Genomic DNA, 22,390 nt, shown 5'->3' on the forward strand with positions numbered 1-22,390 from the left:
ATCACAATTTTAGTGGACTGAGAATTGCAACAGTCTCCAAATGACTGATGTTTCTGTGGGCAGGCTAGGCATTGAGCATCAGGGGAGATCATTATTTAAAATCAATGCTGAGAAGGCCATTTCTAGTGTCAATACTAGGATGAGTCATTAAAATCATTCCTGAAGGTGCTGTAGAACAAGATTATCACATTCATATCCTTGATCCGGATTATTAGCATGGAAGTGTGTGCTCCTCACAGAGGGAGAATTTGCAGAGTCTGGTCCATTTTTCAAGCTGTATTCCCAGAACTGAAATAATCCATTGTAGGAACAGCCACTAGTTTAATGCTGGACCAGCAAGTTAAAATTGCCAGACAACCTCACATTTCCATTACAACCTCGCTTTTCCATTGCAGGTTAATAAACTTGTTGTCCACATTCCAGTATTTTTCGAACTGCAACCTTTATGTAAACCAGAAGTGTTATGTTGCATATAAATGGAGTTGACTGATTTCACAGCAGGTCTCTATGTACAAAAAAACTATAAAAGACAGACAACACAGGATTTATCAGGCCATGGTCAGAGCACTAACCATAGCAGCATTGTTTCACATCTCTGTATTTGGAGAGACAGACCAGAGTAATGAGAGAATCAGTGGTTCATTTTACTCACTAAATAAAAGAAGTATGTTCCAGCTGTCATAACTTGCCATTAACAAAAGCACCTGTGCTTTGAACTAGATAATCAATAACACTCTCACTTTTGAAGCAGGTTTTTATGCATTTTATATACAGGGTTCTTTTTTCTAACTTTATAGTTTCATTTCTTATTCTTCACCAAATCAGGAAGAACCAGTCAAAGGTTGAAATAGTGAATCTGAATCTACCTCAGTTTTTCCACTGCCGTAAATGTCACTTTTGAATTCAAAGCCAGCATCTCAGCAACTGAAGTTTGAGTGTTATTTGGTATACCGAAGAAAAGTCAAGAACTTTCCTTTAAGCAGTATCTCTAAAGCTGTGTGTTGAGAAAGCACTCAGTAATCCTCTCTGCAAATACACCAAATAGAGCCCTGATAAACCAAATTTATGTCCTGTCACATTTTCCTTCAACTATTGCAACTGCAGCAACCTCTACTGCAAAAGATACTACAAGAAAACTCAACATCCCATTTGACAAGTCAGAATTTGGCTGCACAGTTTTGAATCCCTGGAGAAAATTTGCAACATGGATTGAAAAATTCCAGAACTGCAAAATGTCACTGGGTAATATTTGAATTTTAAACAAATCCAAAAAAGTTATGCATGTACACTTGTATTAAGATAGGCAGAGAGAGGGAGAGGCAGAAAAAACATGCTGTAATTGTTTGCAAATTCCTACAGATGTTTATTCATTTTCTCTGGTTGAAACTCTATTTGGTACATGATCAAAACCAACTATATAAAGTAGTTTGCCTTCTTTTAAGAGCATTCTTTCCATTAGCAATAGTATTAGAAGACAGGCCAAAGAGAGGATTTCTGAATGGAAGTCTTGTTGACAGTTGTGGTAATCCAGACTCTGGTTGGCTATTTTTCCATGTGGTTGTTGGGCTGGGATTTTTGTTTATGGTTCTGGTTGATCACATTTTCGTGTTCTTTGCAGTCTTTGACGGACAACTTCAAACCGGAGAAGCACAGCTGTAGTTCAAAAATATATTTATATCTTCAGTTACCACAATCTTCAACTGCTTTCCAGAATTATTATGCTTCACAGTTTACAAATTACATTAAAAACTCCATAACAGCTATTATCGAATTCAGCTGCAAACTTCCTAGCAGCTCTACTCAACCACGTATCTGGAAAGCAAAATTTTGGCTTTGCAGAGCAGTGCAATAATGCGAGAGTTCCTCAGAGAAGGCCTAGCACCATAAAAATGCATGATGTTATGGTTAAATATGCTTATGTAGAAGTAGCTTGATTCACATGATTTATCCCCACCTCAGAGATGCAGAGGTTGGATTGAAAATATTAGATGATCTAGTCTATCTCTTTAATTCAAATCATAGAATCTCATCCAGGTACTCCTCTATAGTAATCAGATGCTTAGGTTGTTAAGAAAAGTCTTCTGAAAAGATACTGAGTCCTGATTTGTGAAGAAGTATTAATTCTTTCCATTTGTTATTTACCTATAACTTTGTCATTATACTCTTTGATTCAGCTGAATTTTGGTTGGTCAGTGCGCAAGGGAAATTCTGGAGAAAAAGTCTGTTGCCCACAGCAATGATAACTTTACCAGTATCATTTACCTATATATCACCCAGAAACACGATGCCAGAAGTATTGTGCAAATAACCCTGCTACAGTTATAAAAGCAAGTATTCTTTCCAGAAGTTTGTGAAAAAATAGACAAAAATTATAATTAAAATATCATAAACATCCAACTATCTACATCCTCCATCTGCACCTCAGATTGATATATAAATTAAGGTTCTTTCAAAATGGATGTCTGGAGGGTGACAGGAAGGACATAGGGTACTATGTCCACATATTCTTATGAAATGTAATCCACAAAATCACAGCTGTCTGAAAACACAAAATGTACATAGTAAATTTATAGTTAAAGATCTATATAAATAAATGTATGGTCCTTGTTGTCCCTACTTGAGCTTTAAGGCCTTTGGGTGCCTTAAACCCCCCCGAGAGGGGGGTTATTTCATTTTTATGCGGTATCACACCAGTTCTAGATGGTGCACACACAGGGATGCAGAGCTTTGAATTACTGAATATTTTATAGTGCCACCTGTGACAGTCAGTCACTCTTGTAGGAGTCTTGCAGAAAAAAATCACACACACATACACACACTCATGAACTGTATTTATGGTGGATGAATCTGCCCTGCTACTTCGGTACAGGCAGATCTTGTAGGTGATGTAGGTAACAGGTGCTCAGTTCAAGATTGAATTTTACCTAAGCCCTTCACTTATTTTTTTAAACAATTCTGCCAACAATTCTTGGCCCCTATCAACAAACTTGGCATACGTGAATAAAAGCCATTTCTTTAACTCCTCATTAAATAAACAATCAAATTATTTCCTTGTCCAATTTTGCAATTTTATGGATGTATTTACTCTAAATCAGGCATGAAATTTTCTTTCTCATCTTTATTGTTCAGATTTTCCCTTTCTTACAGTTCTTGGAAGTGAAATGTGTAAGTTTCATACAACCCTTCTGTCAATACCCGCCAAGAAAAGACAGATCAAGTCATCAGTAACACATACAAAGATCCAGTGATGATTCCAGAATAAAACACATATCTTTATTGGTTAATGACTTCTTGGAAAATTACTGACACAGACCTTTAGAATAATCAATATTTCACAGAACAGCCAACAATGAAATAAGCCTCAGCTGTAACAGCCACTTCGTATAAAGCAGTTCATATACATTGCAGCCAAAGATCAGCAGAGAAGAGAGTTTTACCCCTCCATTTTCTACCTGACACCTAAGGCTGCATCTGTCCTTCACATTCAGTAGTTTTCTTTTGCTTAGCTCCTTTCAATGGTAGAATTATATTTTCCTCACCATGTAATATCAAAATAATTTCTTTTTCTGGAAAATCCTTTTCCATGAAGATCACCAAGGTAAAGTAGAATCTAAAAGGCAAGTAATAATCTCTCATCAGCAATAGCTGTGTAAATAGGAAGATGATTGTCTTCTCTTTACAAGTCTTGGGATGAGTAAAGGTAGATGGATACTGTCTATGCTTTCTCTTTCTTCAAATTCCAGACTCAGGTCATTAGTAAACAGAGTGATACTGCATCTCTGCTACAGTGGGTAAAATGTTTAAAAATTAACGTCTAGAAATATGGACTTGATTTACATTTCTTAAAAGGCATGTGATCTGCATTGAAGAGTACAGATGTTAATGATAATAGAAATCAAGGAGACTTTTCCTGGAAAGGATGAAAAGTTTTTGTCCGCAGTAGTCCAGTGTTCTGGACAGCTTTGTTGATTTACTCTTCATGCCATTCACCTAACTAATTGATGGTTTTAAGTATACTTGCAAGATTTTTTTATTTCACAGTAATATTCCTCAAGGGTACTTACTGACAAAGAAAAAGTTAAGCTGCTCACTAAAAATTGAATGAGGATGCAGCATCTGTGAATGGGCACAACACATCTGGTGAAAATATGTTACAACTAGAAATGTCAGTAGTCCATTCTACACTTTTTTTAATTTTAAATGTAGTACAGAATGAATATACATGTACCAATGACCCATCTACCTGTGGGTCTAACATCAAGGACAAAGTAAAGTAAAAACTGGCATTTGATATTAAAAGTATTATAAACTGTTGTGTTCTTTTACATCAGGGATTAAAAAAAAAAAGGAATTGGGAGTAGGAAGAATTCCCTTGTATTCTGGAGTCACTTATTCTGCTAAACCAGAACCTGAACCCTGATGGAGAAATCTCTGAAAAGTAATAGAGCTGTCAAGTTGCCGGGAAGAACTCTCCACTGCTGTGGTTTTGATATGGGCTTTACCAAAGGCTGTGCAACAAAGTAGATCCCTCTTGTAGTGACAAAAGGCTTCACAGAGTTATCCTTCTCACAGAAAACTTGTCAGAAATACCTGCAATTTGCTTTGCATGCTAGTCTCTTATTGCGTGTGCTCATGGGTTGTCATCTTTTCCAATCTAGAATTTTTCATAGAAGTCCTAAATTACAGAAATCAGCCTGGTGAATCTAACGTTGTGAAATTACCTTCATAGAACAAAACTCCAAGGTTAGTCTTTAAATCTGATTTAATTGTTACATGGTATAGTATTATTGGACCAGAATTTCAGGTGGCATAAATTACAGCAGGATTTAAGCCTGCTAACTCCCCATGACTGGAAGCAATAACGCCCAGGGTGTTCTTGTCTAAGCTCAAACAAACCAGACCTGATATGATGCTGTCTTCTCCCACACTGCTACTATGACCACTACAACAAAGAGTCAAGAGCATCTCTCCAGAGCTGCAGAAATTATTCAGTTATTCTACATTTGGAGGGTGAGAGGGTCTAACAAGTTGTTCTTAGTATCCATAGTACCTGTCAATTATGGAGGAACCAACAGCTAGAGGACACCTTGCTTACTCCGGAAAACCATGAATTTGGGGATGGACACCAGGTGGATTCTCGGTCATGGCACTGATAAGCCATGGCAATGGAAGCGACACAGCACTCGCTGATAACTACTACCACCTCAGAGTATGTGTACATGTCACATTGATGAAGATGATGAAGATCCAATGCTCTTGCAAATGAAATTTCTGCATGTTGGATCCCCTCACCCCAACATATTATAAAGATCAAATGGTACAACATGGTAGAACATATTTGTGAAATACCAGTGAAACTCATAGGTTCACAGCAGAAGGGGTGAAGATAAAATGTGTTTGGTGCTTAGGGAGTTGTTAGCTATTTGGGTTGAGTGACGTGATTCTTTTGGCGCTTTCCATTCTCTGCATGTAAGAGCTGATTCAACCCCAGGCAGCATGTTTAATGCTATTTCAAATGAGAGATAAAGATGAAGTTGTGAGCTTATGAAAAATGAATAAGAGAGGAAGATGAAGGGATAGAAAGCAAAGCGAGTAGAAGGCAAAAGAAAATGGCAAATCTGGGACATTTTTAGAAAGTTTGCCATGGAGAGAAAAATAGAGAAAAAAGCTGCATGAATGCTCCCTTGCCAAATGACCTGTTGTAAGAAGACATCAGAAGTTAGACTTTGATGATCCTTGTGGGTCCCTTCTAATCTCATTCCTTCAGGATATTCTATGAACTTCAAATCTATAACCTAAGATAGCTTTTCTGGATCATCAACATATTTGGCTGCCATAGAGCCCATTAGCACCAATAGACCAGGTTTCTTGTTTCTGGGCTAACTGCTGGGGAAATAAAATGCCCTGGTCCAGGGCATTTTACATTACAACTCAGGCTGGACTAACCTGGGGTGATGGGGTTGGCTGTCATGGTCTGCCTATGAAGCAATCGAATCTGCATAGAATTTCAAGGGGTGTGGTGAAAATCAAAAAAATCCTATCTCTAATACTTTTATTTTGCTCTAAGGCAAATTGTTTGCAAAAACTTTCCTTTTGATTTCTGTTATCCAAATAATTCCAGCTTAAATTGGAACTCAGCTATTAATCTGATAATCACATGGCTGAGACAATTCTTTGACAATTGATCTCAAATGACTTAGAAGGCTTTACTTTACCTCATTGTCAGCATTCCTTTCAAGCCAGGAGTTCTGTCAGTATTTCACACACACACAAAACCCCCTCAAATACAAGTATTAAGATGATTACTATGTACCTGGAAATATCCTTTAATTTTAATTTTGTTTTATTTTATTTTTAGCTTCAAAGCTTTCCCAGGAATGAACACCTGTCTTTCACAGCATTACAAGAAATAATCAGGTACCTCAGATGCTTTGTTGTGTCAAGTCCTCTAATAGGGACACTGTGAGTATAAGTCACATTTTAATTAATGATCAAAGCAAAGGACACCTGTAAATTTTGGTTCAGTTTCTTCAGTTCTTTGATATCAGGTTTATCCATTAGAAAAGGACTCCTTTGATGCATATCCTGCTGACATAAGGTATCTTTCATGCCCAGATGCCATGGTGACTGGAGCCTTACAAATACTGAATTGAACAAGATGAAGAGAATACTATGTTTTTACCCCATCCCACATATCAGTTAAAATCTTATCTCTAAAAGCATCAAAACTAACCCTACTGTACAGTCTTCTTTTATTCTCATAGCTCTAATTTCTATTGAAGACTTTAGAAGGTCGTGTTTGGGTCTGGCCCTGAGAGATAGTGACAGATTTGTGTAAGCCTTGCAACCTGTTCACCACCCAAACAATCACAAAGAAGCTGCTGGGGAAGGAAGCCACAAGACACTGCCAGCCTCTGAGATTGCCTCCCCACTTCCATTGCAAAAAAAAATTGTGACACTCTTCAGCTCAAATCTCCATTCATTTCCAGGGGAGCTGAGAAGAGGGGTAACAAGTAGCCCATCCACCTCCATCAGCCAGTGTAAGCAGTGCACTTAGTATGGGAGGGACAAACTCTGGATTGCACGGACACGATAACACACCCTCTGAGCAGGGCCGACACAGAACCCACTTTCAGGCTTTGCAAGTATTGAGGGGAGGAGGCAAAGGGTAACTGGTCCTGGCTAAATAAACTGGTAGCAACAAGAATATCACACGGCTTCACCTGAAAGATGAGTTTGAATGTTATTGGTCATTTATCATGTGGCTTTCTTACCCAAAAAGGTGGCATGTGGCAGAGAGATCAGCATGAAATGCAGTAGTTGAAGCCAGATCATATCAGCAGCACAGCTACCCATATAAAGCCTGAGCCAAATCTTTTCCCCAGAAAATACCTAAGTCCTGTATGTAAGAAGTCCTAGAATTCCAAAAATGCCCAGCATTTTAGGTACCTGACTTTTGGAAAGCCTATTTTAATCTACATTTAAACACACAGAGGATGTTATAAAATTATTTAAAATTTATACATATTGATGGCTATTATAAGAATTCTTTGCCCAACTTTGCCTATTCAAAAACTGGGTAACTAGCCCAAATAAGTTATTCAGGTTTCCTCTATAGTCAAATATGAGCAACAGATATCTTCAGAGTGCAATTCCCTCTGTCATGGGAAATGATTCACACTCCAGAGGTGTCTGACTTTCTACAGCTGGATATATTTTGCCTCTATTTAGCTCTCATCTATTTCTTTAAACTGAGTTTCAGAGGAAGCTACACTCCAAAAATTGTTAAGTAAAATGTTTATCTTCCAGAAATGAGTGATTTCTGTTTGCTTTCCTACATGAAAACAAATGTGTAAATTTTTAGTAGAGAAAATCTTTGACTAATGTGATAGCAAATCCATCAACATAACTTCACACAAAATGAGTCCTGGAAAGAACAAAGACTGCCAGAAATACTCCCGCCCACACCATGCAGATTTTATAGAGTGTTTCAAAGGGTCTGGAAGGTCACAGCGAAATACTAAATTTTCAGAAACAGCACTGTGAAATCAAACATAAAACTTCTGAATATTTCAGTGTCAGAAAACAATCAAATCAGACCTGAAGTGATACAGGAACATCACATGCTTTAGGTCTGTCTCTACCTGCAAGGGAAGGAAGGAATGTACTCAAAAAGGAATAGGGGAGAGAAAAAAAGTATAAATATCTCTCTACATGCCACATTTGGGAGAGGGGAAAATAATCTTGCAATATGTCTTTAGAAAATATTTTCTGCATTCTCTTTTCTCTACTGGAAGATACAGAACTGAACATTTGCATGTCTAGACCCTCCCTCCTGCAGTATCTCAAGGTTTGCAGCCATGAATGAATTTATCTTCCCTGCATCCCTGTTGATGTAGGAAATTATGATTATCCTTCTTTTATGATGGAGAATTGTGACACAGGAAAGATTTAAGTATCTTCCCTGAAGTCACAAAAAAAGTCTGAAGTTAAGAGTTGAGCATTGGTCTGTTTCATTGCAAGCCGGTAACCTAATCATTAGACCATCATTTCTATTCATCTTGCCCTAACCTGAGTTGTATAGCCAGTAAATTGTGCCTGTTCTTTTGCCAGAGACTCCAGGAATGTTTTGCATTGTTATTGACACTGGTCCAACAGATTGCAGACAACGCTTTGCAGATATTACTTTGCTTGTTGGTAAAGCTGGACCTCTGACGAGAGTGGGCTTAATACCTAATATAAAGCAGTTCAGGAATTTTTCCATGAATCTTTGGGAAAAAATTATTTGTTATAACCAAAATTTTCCTTGCTATCTTGCCATGTTCAACACAAGTTTTCTGCAGAGGAGTTTGGGAACCTTGAGAAGAAATCATTTTTCAGATCGCTCAATTCACAGCCTGCTAAATTAGGGCACCCTCCCAGGGTGCAATAGACTTGGTTTATGCCCCTGCCCTGCCTCATATAGAGAAAGTACATTTTGCAGCCCCCATGAGCTACTGGCAGTTTTGGCATGAGAGTCTCTTGTTTTTGAGTAAAAATTCTGAGTTACAGGCTCATCAAAGGAAAATAAGGAAATGTTTCTAAATATTAGAAACTAATTAGAGAGTGGACAAAGTGGTGGCTAATAGAGCTTCCTTATATCTACCTCCACAACGAGACATGTTTAATCTTGGTCTGTGGGGCATTTAATCTGACGGGTTTAAATACTTGCTCTTCTGGGAGAGTAAGAGAGTTGGTAAAGACATATATACTGTCAATTGGATTTATTCTCTGTTTTGCTGAAAAGCCCTGATCTTTCCATTGTCTGCACTGCATATATGATGGTCTGCTCCCAGGCTCCAATTTGTAGTAACTAACTAGTTCTTTTGGCCAGGAAAATCCCGGCGGGGAAGGGCAATTACTTTGCTGCAGAGTTGCTCACTATCAGCAGTACAGGTACCACAGTGTCAAACTTCTCTCTGCCCGCACAGTGCAGAAGGAGTCAGTCCTTCAACAGTATCCTAGTGGAACTCGCAGTCCTCATCTTGCTCTTGGAGGTCACTGCTTTAGCAGCCTGCTCTAATATCAGAGCTCTCCCACTGTTCAGCTACCTAGCTTATTGGCTCTAATCCAATTTAAAAAAAAAAAATCCCCAAAAGTTAAGATTTCTCAGAGCAGAGAAAAGGAACAAGGTCCCAGAGGAGACTCAGCTCCTTTCTTGTGTAGACCACAAAGGAGCATAAATAAACCCAGTAACAGTACTTCTCTCTGGAGGCACAGGAGTAACACTCAGAGGCAAGGGCTCAGCTCCTTGCTGTGTTGCAGACAGCATGCATAACCTCTCCTCCTCTATAACATTTACACAAACACTATTCCGCCCAGACTGACAGTAGCCTCCGTACAGCTTCAAGCAGTGTGTTTGCACAGATGAGGGTCAACCTTGGAGGATGCCTCTAGCTGTTGCTGTTGCCCCAAACTATGAGAAGCAAGCATGAATTCATGATCTGGGTCTGCAAATGAATGGAGAGTCTGAACTGTTCTCAGATAAAAAAATATTAGCTTTTGGGGGCAGAGCTGAGAAGCATTGCAACTAACCTAGTGAAAGCAGAGATACTAATGTAAATGTGTACATTGGACCATAGCAATGGGTTAACATACACAAATGCAGTGAAAATATAATGCAGTAATGAAAGTGGAGGTGCTAAAAAGGTAGTTTAAATTGCTGCCCTACCTTGTCTTCAACAGTCAAAATCTATTAAATTTTACTACAAGATTATTCACTGACTCCTATTCAACATGAAATGTAAACACCAATGTGTATGTGCCATCTCAAACCATGAGGTGCCCTCCCAACCTTTGTGTCAGAATCTTGTACGGAAATGGACTGGACTCATACTCATACTGTTGATTCAACAATTCAAAACAAGCTGATCTTGGTCCTGCAGGGGCAAAGGACAAGCACAGAACTGCAGTGGCTGAGAGACCAACAACATTCCATGCTTTCCAATCCCTTAACCCTGATTTCTGGAAGGACGCCCTTCCTTTATGGGGTATCCTACATGGCTGGATCTTCCACCAGGTTTGCTAGAATCACCTTAACAGCCATAGGAAGGTTCTATATTCCCCTTTTTTTAATTGAGGAAAGCTGGGGAAATCAGTGACATAGCTTTAAGAGGCAGTAAGAGTCAAGTCTTCCATTGTATGCTTCAATGCACTAACAAGAATAGGCCTTCAAATGTCAACCATCCATCTCTGACCTTCTGAATTTTAATGTTATTTATAAGCATCTATGTCATTCCTACTAGAAGGATAAAATTTCAGTTAAGCTGCAAATAAACAGAAACTTCAGTCTTAAAAAAAAAGTATATTCCCAGATTTCTGACACATGAGAGATTCCTGAGATTCTCTCAGAAAGGCATGTTACAGAATCCAGGACTGTTACACTGTCCAGAAGGACTGATATTCAACCTTTATTCTGTATCAAAGTTGTTTGCAGAAGCCATTTCTGAAAACAGTTCTGCCATAGCCATTACACAATGGGCAACAGCGGTCCTGCAGCTCACTCAAAGTGAATCAACTGGACAGCAGCCCTTGGTACCACGCACATAGCTTATGTATTCTTTGTGGGGTGCTGCTTTTGCACACAGTTCCCTTCTTTGGGAGAAAGTCAAAATCACCTGTAACATGGGATGTAAATCTGTATTTTTTTTCATTCCATGCTAGTCCTTCCCAGAGGGCTGGGAATCAAAACTTACCGTATTGATGAAGAAAATCTTTTTTCCTCCCTCCTTAGTAAGACACTGGGAGTAACTGCATATTAGCCTTTTTTGGTTTTCTCATTTTCAGTTCTCTTCATTTATATAAAAGTTCCAATTTTTCAACAGTAAAACTGAGTATAGCTATTAAGGCATAGATCCAGGAGAAAGGACTTTAAAGGACTGCTCTTGAAATATAGTGAAGACTCTGATCTGAGACTGTAAAGGTCAGTCTTTAAATAACCAGGTCTTTTGGGATCTGACCTATCCAAGAGCATTTTTGCTTTGACTGGACTTTCTTGTCCAAATTCAGCTCCCTGGAAATAGTGCTGTGTCCAAGAGTACATCAGCAGGGCAGGTCTATTCTTAGAAAAATGAGTCAAAATCCTCTCGTCTCGATACTCCTCACACTGTCACCAAAACCAAGGACTGCAGCTGTGGATGCTGCTCCCATTGTGCAGTACTGCAGTACAGCTGGCATTTCGCTCTCTATACCCTATGATTTAATCTAATTCAAGACAGAAGGAAGAAATACAATTCCCTGAGCCTTCCCCTCTGAAAATACAAGAGTTGTCATCCTGCATCAAACACTTGAAACTCTGAAGCAGATCATCAATTTTCCTATTGACCATAGAAATAGTTTCTTGTTAACCCTCACTTGGATCCTTTGAGGTCCTGCAAAATCTGGGAGTGAAAAAAGCCTATATCTGACATGTATGTGCAGGAGGTGAGAAGACAAAGAAGGAAGGGAAATCCATGATGAAATGTTCAGATTCTCAAGTCATTGGAAGTAGTGGATGCAGCAAGCGAGCAGCTCTAGGGATCCCAGGTCACTCATAAAGAACAGCAGGGAACAGTATGGTCTTCTGAAACTCACATTAGGGCAGTAAGACATAGAAGAGGCCACAGGATTGCAGTGTTTTGTTCTGGGAAAAGGGAGGAGAAGTCCAACCCCTGTTTCCTCTCACAACATCACAGGTGTGCCTAAGAAGTGGTGTTGACAAGTTAAATGCAGCACAGCAAATGGACGAGCTATAACTATTCCTAGGTAGATTGTAGACTTAATTGCTGAGAAAATTATCAAAAAACTCTCTGGATTGTTTACATCTTAAATTCTGATTCTGAGGTCCTTTTGTAGCTTCAACCTGAAGGTCATGCATGAAGTCAGCTAATCATGCTGAAGATGAGAAGGCTCTGACTTCCACATTTGTATCCTGTTCCACTCCATAGCCTCTAGAGCCCCAGACAGAAGGAAACAAAAAGACTGTATCATTACAAAGCAGAATGCTTTTGTTTGTCATTATTCTAACACTTTCCCATAGATTTTTGAAAGTTTGTTATTGTTCTGGATGGGCTCAGAGCTAAAACACCTGCAAAACATATTCTCATTTGCAGAGAGAGTCACTTTAGTCACTTGGCTGACTCAGCAGTAGTGGATCAAGGGTTGGACTTGATAATCTCAAAGGTCCCTTCCAACCCAGCTGATTCTATGATTCTATGATTCTATGATCTGAAAAATATATCAAGTTTTTTGCAAGGGTTTTTTATCCAATAAGTCTTTGGTAGTTTGTTTAACATGCATCCTTAGTAAAGAATTGCTAGTTTGTTCATAAATATACAGCAAAGTGAGACATACATAGTCTCATTGGACAAGCTAGAACCCATTTAAGTCAGTGAGAAAACTCCTATTGAGTTTCGTAAGCTTTGGAAGGGTCCCAGCGTTATTCCGGTGAGACTTTCCAAGGCCTTGAGCTTCCAGTGTTGTCACCATGGTCCAGTCATTACCAGAGAGAAATGAAGATAACCCAGAAGAATTGTTATTATGTTTTTGCCACAGTAAGAAAATAAAAATAGAAAAAGAAACACAAGAGAAATACATTTTGCAAAATTGCAGGTCTAGTCCACATAGAAAGTTTTCAGAGTAATGAGTACTTTCTTGCCTTTCATTCCATACTAAGACTTACTCAGCAGTTCTCATTGCTACTAAACTCACAAAATCTAAAGCTTTGCATCATTTTAAAATAAATTCATAAAAAACCTTAGTATTTTTCAAATCACAAAAATAGTCACATGGTTTACTTGGGTGTCCAAGGACAATGAAAAGATGACCACTGACATAGCTATATTGATTACTGCAGAAAACAAGGAACAATGAAAGAGATAACTTACTCAAGACTGTAGGCAAAGGTGAGAACTCTCCTGATGTACCTTCACTCCCAGTTAATGTGCTAACCACTGAACCTCACTTTTTCACAAAACTATAGCTTTAAATTCTCTGTGTGCTTTAGAAGTACACAAAACTTCTAAAAGGATAAAGCAAATGTCAAGGTTGTAAGAAAAGTACCTCAAAGCATTTTTATTATTTCAGATGGGAAGCATTCATGATGACAAACATGTGAATTTATATTTGATCATATCTGAAATAGAAGGTCTTTGCTGTGGTTACAAATATGAAAGTATCTCCAGTGGTTTGCAGTAAACTGCAAATGATCCCTCAGTTCTCCAGCCTAACACTGCAGTATGACATTGACACATCTTAAACCAAAGCAGGGGCTAAATACTACGCTTTATAAAATAGCCGTCAAGTCTTCCAATAGTGGCATTTCAGTAATAGACACAACAAAATCCAACACAAGGGGGCAACAAAAAGGGGGAGGGGGGGGTATCATGGCAAGCCCGATCTTGTCCCATGCTGGCAGCATGAAAATTCCTCTTCCTCCTGTCCATTTAGGATTTATCAGCCACAGCCACAAGCCACTAGCTTATCTGTGTGCCAGGACTGTGCAGCTGCAAAAGCAAGTGGAAAACTCAGCAGAGAAGCTCATCACAGGGTATTGAGACATATTTTAGACTCATGAGTGTGGTCTTTCAGACCAGACAAAAACACAGAGGTAACCTTTGCATACTGTGGCCAGCAGCACACTCTGAAGGCTTCCTGGTACAAGAGATGAAAAGTAAAGCACTGTAAATGTCATCAATGCATCAAGACTTTCTGATCACCATAGTTTATATTTGTAATGTTATGTACAAATGATATCTGAGACCGGACAAATATCAGAGCTACATTATTCCCTGTTATTCAGTCAGAGACATGCAAATGAAAGAAAACAGAGTTAAAATCCCACATGCTTTTTTCCATAACTATAACTGTCAATCTGAGAAAGATCTTATTTTAATTACATACTCAGGAAGCAGTATTATGGTGGAATTTCTAGAGTTTAAGAATGAGACTGTGGTTGCTCACTGTACCCAGCAAGTTGGAAGGACCTTTCCAATCCCACAGTCCCTTTGCCCAAGTCAGTTCAGCATAGTCATCATCCCCATTCCTCTTCTCCTTCACTTTCACATGATATCTGGTCTCTTTAAGAGTTTTCTGATTCCCTTTCTGATTCTTGTTGCTCCTTGAACTCACATTGAATTACTCTCCCATATACTTTTATACATATTTTAAGCTATCACAGGCACCAAGAACTGATTTGAGGCACAGTTATACTTCTCCAGAAGAAATACAATTCTCAACAAACAATCTGTAATGATGGTTTACTGCAAGTGATGTAGTACCAAAAGTCATATACCATAATATAGAAAGCAGTTTATCTTCTTATGATAACCATCTTAATATGTGCTTACAGTCATGGATAGATTAAGTTTGAGTGAGGAAGACCAAGATGGAATGAAAGAGGGGATAATGAATATTTCTGGACCTTGTAAACCTAGTAAGGATTTTTACTAACTCTAGCTTGTTCTTCTAATGTTAGTGAAACATAATTGAGTGTGAGAACTTGAACATCTCCTTTCCTATAATCATCTGTAATCAGAAGACTTAGCTGTACATGATGTAGTGTGGATTGAGGCCAATACCTCTAAATAAGGCTGCCTGCTAAGTTCCCTAAATCCTATTCTAAGCAGTTAAATAAATTAGCCCTTTCTAGAGGTGCCAATTCCTGCATATTTGATGATAATAAACAATCAGCTGTATATGTTTCAAGAGAGAGAATTTTAAACTCTACGTGCATGTTGACTTTATCATCCCTAATGAGTTAGCATCAAAACAATCTTTCTCACAGAAACATTGCTGAATCACTGACTTCAGAGAACATTTAAGTCTTCTGGCAGGAACATAACATGGTTGACTAGAATTATTTGAATAAAACAAGCCAAGTGATAATACATACCACAAAATTTCCAGTTCTCGTTATGATTCATAGTCATCATCTTTTCAGGGTTTTTTCCCCATTAGGAAGCCAAAGGTAGAGAAAGCCAGGATATTATTTCAATGATATAAGTGAATCTATCAGATCAGATGCCAGAGTATCCTGCTATAAACACACTGCCCATTGCTGACACTAAAAATAAGTACATTGATATGTCAAGTCAAGGACCTGTTGAAAACCTGTCAGTTTTTTCAAAATCTGAGCATCTTATATGCTCAGGGCACTGAACTCCTTGCAGGTATCCTGTGGAATTGTCTAACTTTCTCCAAAACAAAAGTTCTGCATCTTGATTCTGACACCACTTTTCATGGTGAGCTGTACTTTGTTTTGCAAGATCAGTGTGACTGAATGACAGAATTGAAGCAGTGGAGTGTGTACTTTGAAACTTTTCCCAGTGAGGCTAACAAACGTGTTTTAAAATGAACAAGTGACATCATCTAACATTCAGGAACCTTTTTCTCTTTCTTCTGGCTTCTGCAGCAACTAGTCTGTCTTTTTTCTCTTCAGATTCAGGGTGAGGAGAATACTTAGGAAATGTGTATAGTTCCTGCTGCCACACATATATCTGGTGCTTCATGCATAAATGTGATGCTTACGAGTGCATGGAAAGCCATCTACACCTCTGTTTTTCAACAGTATCATCTTCATGTATTCAAGTAAAGTTTATTGCTGAATTCTGTAATGTGAGTCTGGGATTTTTCAGAGTATTTTTGAAATGCTCAATAGTGTGTTTAATTTCTTCCATTTTATTAGACAAGAAATATTATTGAAATTATATTAAAATTCTATTCAAATATATTGAAATTATATTTAAATATATTGAAATTCACCATTGGAAACCTATGAAATCAGGCACCTACAGCATGCTCCAGTTTTGTATGGTGATATCTCATTTTCATATGACTTTACAAGTATAAGTGATACATATATCAGTACACATACATTAGTGTGTGTATATATAAAAAAAACAGGTAGACTTACATAACACCGGATAACTCAAGGTCATTTCTACACAGAAGAGCCTCAGAAGATAACTCAGCTTTTACCAGAAGCATCTCAATTTGCCCTTTACTTTGTCTTGCTTCTAGCTTATACATATGTATGTGGTTAAGATATATTTTACATAAGTATTAGGATATGCATATACATACATATAAAGTATATGGGTTAATCTTACATATGATACATACTTTTTAAATACTCAACATGTGACATATGCAGCTGTGTGATGGCATGAGCAAAGGCTTCATTACAAACCATTTAAACTTTGTCCTTTCTACTAGAAAACTGAGGAGTTCACATAAGCCAGGTAAACAAAGAAGGACACTAACACGATCTGTTAACATGATGTCACACTTATCTGATGTCACCATCCATCTACTTCTGTGTTTAATCTGTCAGGTCTCCAGAATGGAGAGTGTCTGGGTCTCCTGTGTCAAGTGCTGTGTGCAGTAAGCCCCTGCACCACCCCTCTGTTGGCAGGTGCTGTGATACATAAGAGCACTGTCTTCATTTTCTGCTAAGTGCCTACATGGGACACATGGAATGGCATTCACTCCTGTCCCATTGTTCCCTAGACAGTCTTAAATTGTTAACACACGCAAAAGATTGTTTTCCTTTCCTAGGATAGGTTACTGTAATACATCTCTCAGTGGGATGAGGTTAGCTTGTTTTGTCGCTTCTCAGTCAGCAACTCATTGCATTTGGCAAATCTCATTTATTATCACTGTAGGTTGCTCTAGGTAGCCCAAGTCCTGCTAGTCACACTAAGAGGAGAGTAGGGAAAGTTCTTCAGCTGTAAAGAGAAGAGATCTTCATTTGTTGAAGAGAAGAGGTACTACCCAAAAGAGAGGTAACTTTCTTGAACCAGCAACCTGATGACCGCTCTGAACACACTATCATTTATTTTACTGTCTAATGCCAGTGCAGGCTTTCCCAAGTGAGCAAGTGCCAGCACTTTCTTCTGATCCTTACTATTACACAGGATAACTCCCAGATATTCTCCACCCCACCCCCCCAAAAAACCCTTAATAATAAATTCAAACACTGAATGCAATAAACTAATGTGTCAGGATATCTTCAGCTTAGTTTGTCTCTGTAATCCATGCTGAAAATATTTCTTCTTCCTTTTATTGTATTTTACAGGTTCAACATTTTTTAAATATACTCCTTCATTCAAAATAATAGACACTAGGGTTTGTGATTGCAAAAGCTGTTTACTCCCAATTCTCTATAAAATATTAGGTAGAATAAATATTTGTACCTCCCTATTTAAGAGCAGCCTTTCATATGTTTCACACTGTACTGATATATACAATGCTGAGAGATAGTCATTGTCACCAAGATGAGCTTCATTTCATTGCAGGCTTTCCCGTATTTCTCACTAGATTTAACATAGCTTGTAGTAACACACACCATGTTTTTCATTGAAAATACTGACCTATGTCCTATGTACAAAGTATTTTTTTTCACAGTTTTTTCACAGTTGGGTGAATATCACTGGTTCCCCTTAAAAAAAAAAAAGTACCTGGTGTCACTACTAAAGAAAATTCTTCAGAGCAAGAAGAAAATTTAAATGGAAGAAGAGAGGAAATGAAAGGAAGAAGGAAAGAATACAGGTATTTCTGACACAACTTGCTCATAGGTCTCAGTCGAGAATTATGGCTGTCTCTGAGCTGCACTGTGGGACACAAAGCACTCCAGCCATGTTTGCACAGCAGGAGCCCATCTTGCTCTGCTGCTGACACCCGGTACCCTGAGCGGAGGCAGAAAAACTCATGCTGCCCTGACCCAGCCATGACTCTGATTTTCCAAAGGAGGAAGACTCTGCAGAAGGCAGGCTGAGAATCCTAAGCTATTTTTCACACAACAGATGAGTACTGTTTGATAAACCAGAACATATAGTATAATTAGACCTCAAACAGCATATATCAATTACAAGTACAGAATTATGCACATTCCTAATGAAGATGCTGGAGAGGGGAATAGGGAGAGGAACTCCAGCAAGCACAGGCAATCCCTAGCAGTTGCAGCCACCGTGCAGAGTAGCTGTGCCTGGAGACATGGCACCACAGGGGAAAGGATGCTGAGGAGGAGCAGGACAATAGAACAGTTTAAAACAAAATTTTGCAGTGTTTCGGCATTGCTGCTACCAGGAACAGGCAAGGTGGAAGGTTAGCCTGAGCATCAGGCAGCATAGGTAGTGATACATAAGAGCAGGTCTTTTCAACAACCTCTAACTTCATCTGCAGGAGGTGGCAGGAGGGCTTGCACTTGAGGATACAGCAAGGCACCTTCAGTGCAGCCTCTGTCAACAGAAAATGTATCTGCTGAGGCCAGCTGTGGGTTTGCCGGGCACACCACAGAACCTGCTTGTCCCTGGGAATCAAAGTTTAGGGCCTGTGAAGTGCCAGCACACGCACAAGAAAGATGTATTCGAGGTTGTTCATACCCAACAGTTCTTGTACCAGCCACAGTGTGATGGCTTTCACTGTGACTCTACCACACCTGTTGAATAGCACTGAGTATCAGCTCAAGCAGGGCTCTCTACTGGATTCCAGAGTGGTACAGGGACCGTCAAAAACACCCCAACATACCCACTGTAGAACAAAAAAAGGTGAAGACCAGCAAAATTGGGTCTGAACACAAAGTTTATTCTCCAGAATCCCTGTGAATAGTGTTACTCCAACCAGATCAAATTGCTCAAAAGGACCTACCTGCTATCAGGAAACCCTAAGGGTCTCACAACCAATTGTCCAGCATGAGTTATCACTGTCACCCCTTTGCCACGCTTGCTCCTTATACTAGGAGCAGGGGTTGCCACCAGAAGGCCTTTTCCCTCAACCCTTCATCACTTTCAGATACAGAAATAAAACTGGTATTTTGGTTTGTGCACAGCCTTACTCTCTTCCTTCCTTACCATTAACCTGCTTTTCTGAAAGTCCATTTGCAACCTGTCCTGAGGTCAGCCAGTCACATCTTGCTCTAGCAGTGGCGTAAATCCTATGTGTGCATGTGTGAATGTTACGTCCTGTTACAACCCTCAGAGGTGAATTTACCCTCACAGTGTGAGGAATGAAACACAGAAACACCCACCAAGAAGATGGAGACTGAAGTTAGTGGTAGGATTGCCAAATTATACAATGACTGTCTTTCTGGAATACACAGGGAAATTAATAACATGAATTTTTTAACAGAGGACACAAAATTTGAGATTATAATACAGGAAATCCCATATTACATGGAATGTCTGGCAACCATAATGCTATTCTAGGAAAAGCAAATTTTATGCTTGAGCGTACCACTGACTTCTTCTGTGATGCAGAGTAAACTGCTCTGAGCAGATTTTCCCTCATCCTGTGTTCCTCGATTTTGCATCCTTCCCATTCCCCTCAGATTGCCTCTATCTCTTCATTGCTAAGGCAGCAGAAGGAAGAACAGCAGGAGGAGAGGATATTAGACCTTGCTATTAGATGCTGTGCCATAGCCATACATGGTAACAGGAGGAGAAATTACAGGGAAAGTTATGTTCGTCTCCTGTAGCCTTGGGACAGAGGATACCCAGTGCAGATGGTATCCTCGGAAACCTAAATGCCAATTTCTACCAGGTCACTGCTGAGAAAATAAGAATTAAGGTTTCAAGAAATGCATAATTCAGCCAAATCTAGGCACCTCTTTACAGATAGGAAGAAAAATGTACACCACTTGTGGTGAAATTTCCGAAAGACCTGAGACTGAAGTTCCTACCCTCCATGGAAAACATAAGTGCGCTCAGGCCATTTGACATAAGTAACTGAAAAATGGAGTCCTGTAATGGAAAACCTTAAACAAAAGAGACTTTTATTTGCCTTGCTCATAATAATTATACTAAAATAGAGGCTTTATACAGTGCTTATTATTTGTACTTAAGGCTGTGGTCAATTTTTAAGTACCATTACAGTAAATTTAGAGGGGGAAAAAAAACTTTTGTATGAAGTAGTGAACTAACTTACACAAGGTGCCATGTGAAGTTGATGACAAAACTAGACAGAGAAAGGATAAGTGGAATCCTGCACTAAGGAAATGAAAGGAAATTCTGCCACTGGTTTTCACAGGATCAACCTTTCTATGCATGGTGACACATTAATAGACCGGATTCGGTTTACCCATCCACATAATACAGCTGACTCTCACATGAAATGCAAAGGTTTTTTTATTAATGTTGCTCAGTTTAAGATCAGCTGGGATAAATAAAGTTTTTGTTAAATTGAAATGTCAAAGGATATTTTATTTAAGCATGTGTAATTATTCAAATCGGAACTAACTGCAGGTCACTGCAGTTAGTGTCTCACTTTCATTATGCAAAGACGTTTCTCGCTATTTGCTGCTGGGTCTGACAACTCCAAACCAGAGGAAATAACTAAACTATTAAGGAAATATGAAGCAAAATCTTAAAATCTAGATTTTCCCAATTTTACCTGTATAAAAGGGAACCTGCTACATTTTCAACACTTTCAAAAGTTTTTCTTGCATTTAAAGAGATAACATTCTTTTTTTTAATGGAATTTGTGACAGGTTCTACAAGAAATGCTCTATGCATAGCAAGTCCATATGGTACAATTATTCTGGCAGGGAACCAGAAGGTCTTTCTGGTTTTATCTTTAACTGCTCTTGAGCCTATTAAGTAACGGTTAAGCTCTATTTCTAGCTAGTTAAAATTCTGTATGTGGTCAGAAGGTCTTTCTCACAATAAGACCAAAAAAAAAGGTATAATAATACCTCGTGATGGGCAAGTAGTGAAATACTTCTTTTTTCTACACTTGGAACCTGTGGGTACCTTGGTGTTAACTTACGTGTGTGATGTACATGCAAAGCAAAACATTAAAAGATGTAGCCAAGACTGGTGCAAGGTACTCTTTCTAGACCACACAGACCTTTTTGATCTCTCCTTCTGCTGCCACAGAGCCAGAAATTTGAATTTGGCTTCACCTGTGTGAGAAGGCAAAGGGCTCAGTATAGAGCTCTTGGAAACACCATACTGAAATACGTGGTTGTCTGCAATCTCCTCCCAGCACCAGGGACATGAGAAGGCAGTTGACACAAAGCTGTGTTCCAGCAACAGGACTCCAGTGTGAAAAACGCAGAAAAGATCTGCTAGTGGGGAATCATTAGGGTGGTTGCAAAGACAGGGTTGTCCTGAGCCACCTCCCATCCAAAGTTACAGTCCATGTAGCATGCAGCAGTATCCTATGGCCTTAATCACCCAGGAAGTCCTGCAGCCATCATGAATGACTTCTGAGGAGCCATATTAGCACTGTAAAGATAGGATGGCTAAGTGAAGCAAATGTTAATTCTCATGAGTCTAAACTGTTTACATAAGCTTGCAAAAAATCCATTTTTAGAGTCATTAAAGTGAAATGTGATGCACATTCTCCATTTGAATATCTTGATGTATGCCTGAAGATACAGCAAATGCAGTAAACTTGTAACCCTCAAAGAGAAACCTGAAATATTCTTTGATGTTACATGTAAGGAAAATTAGAGGTCTAGATTAGCACTATGAGGGTTAAAGAAGAGATCATAGTTTGAAAACAAAACATTGGAAGTGTCAAATTTACAGAAGCTTTATATCTGTCTCTCCTCTAATTAATTCTTGGTGTTGCTGTAGAATATATGTAAACAAATAAAAATCCTGGTACAGAATCAAGGCTCAATTATTGTGTGCTCAAAAATGACAAAATCAAGGGAATTTTTTTTTCCTTCTAGTTCAAGGTCATTTTAAACAAAAGAAACAGTTTTTAGAAGAAAAGATTTCAGGGGGCAATGGCTTCTTCTTTGAGATTAATATATCAGGAAGTAAAACCTGCTGCTGCCTTGACACAAAGAGTTCATCTCCATCATTGTTGAAGAGCCAAATTTAAATTTTTATGACCTAGAATACAAATTTTTGCAGCTTGTGCTCTT

Source organism: Corapipo altera, unplaced genomic scaffold (genome assembly GCF_003945725.1).
Source record: "Corapipo altera isolate COAL_440 unplaced genomic scaffold, ASM394572v1 0, whole genome shotgun sequence".
In the NCBI taxonomy this organism is placed as follows: domain Eukaryota; kingdom Metazoa; phylum Chordata; class Aves; order Passeriformes; family Pipridae; genus Corapipo; species Corapipo altera.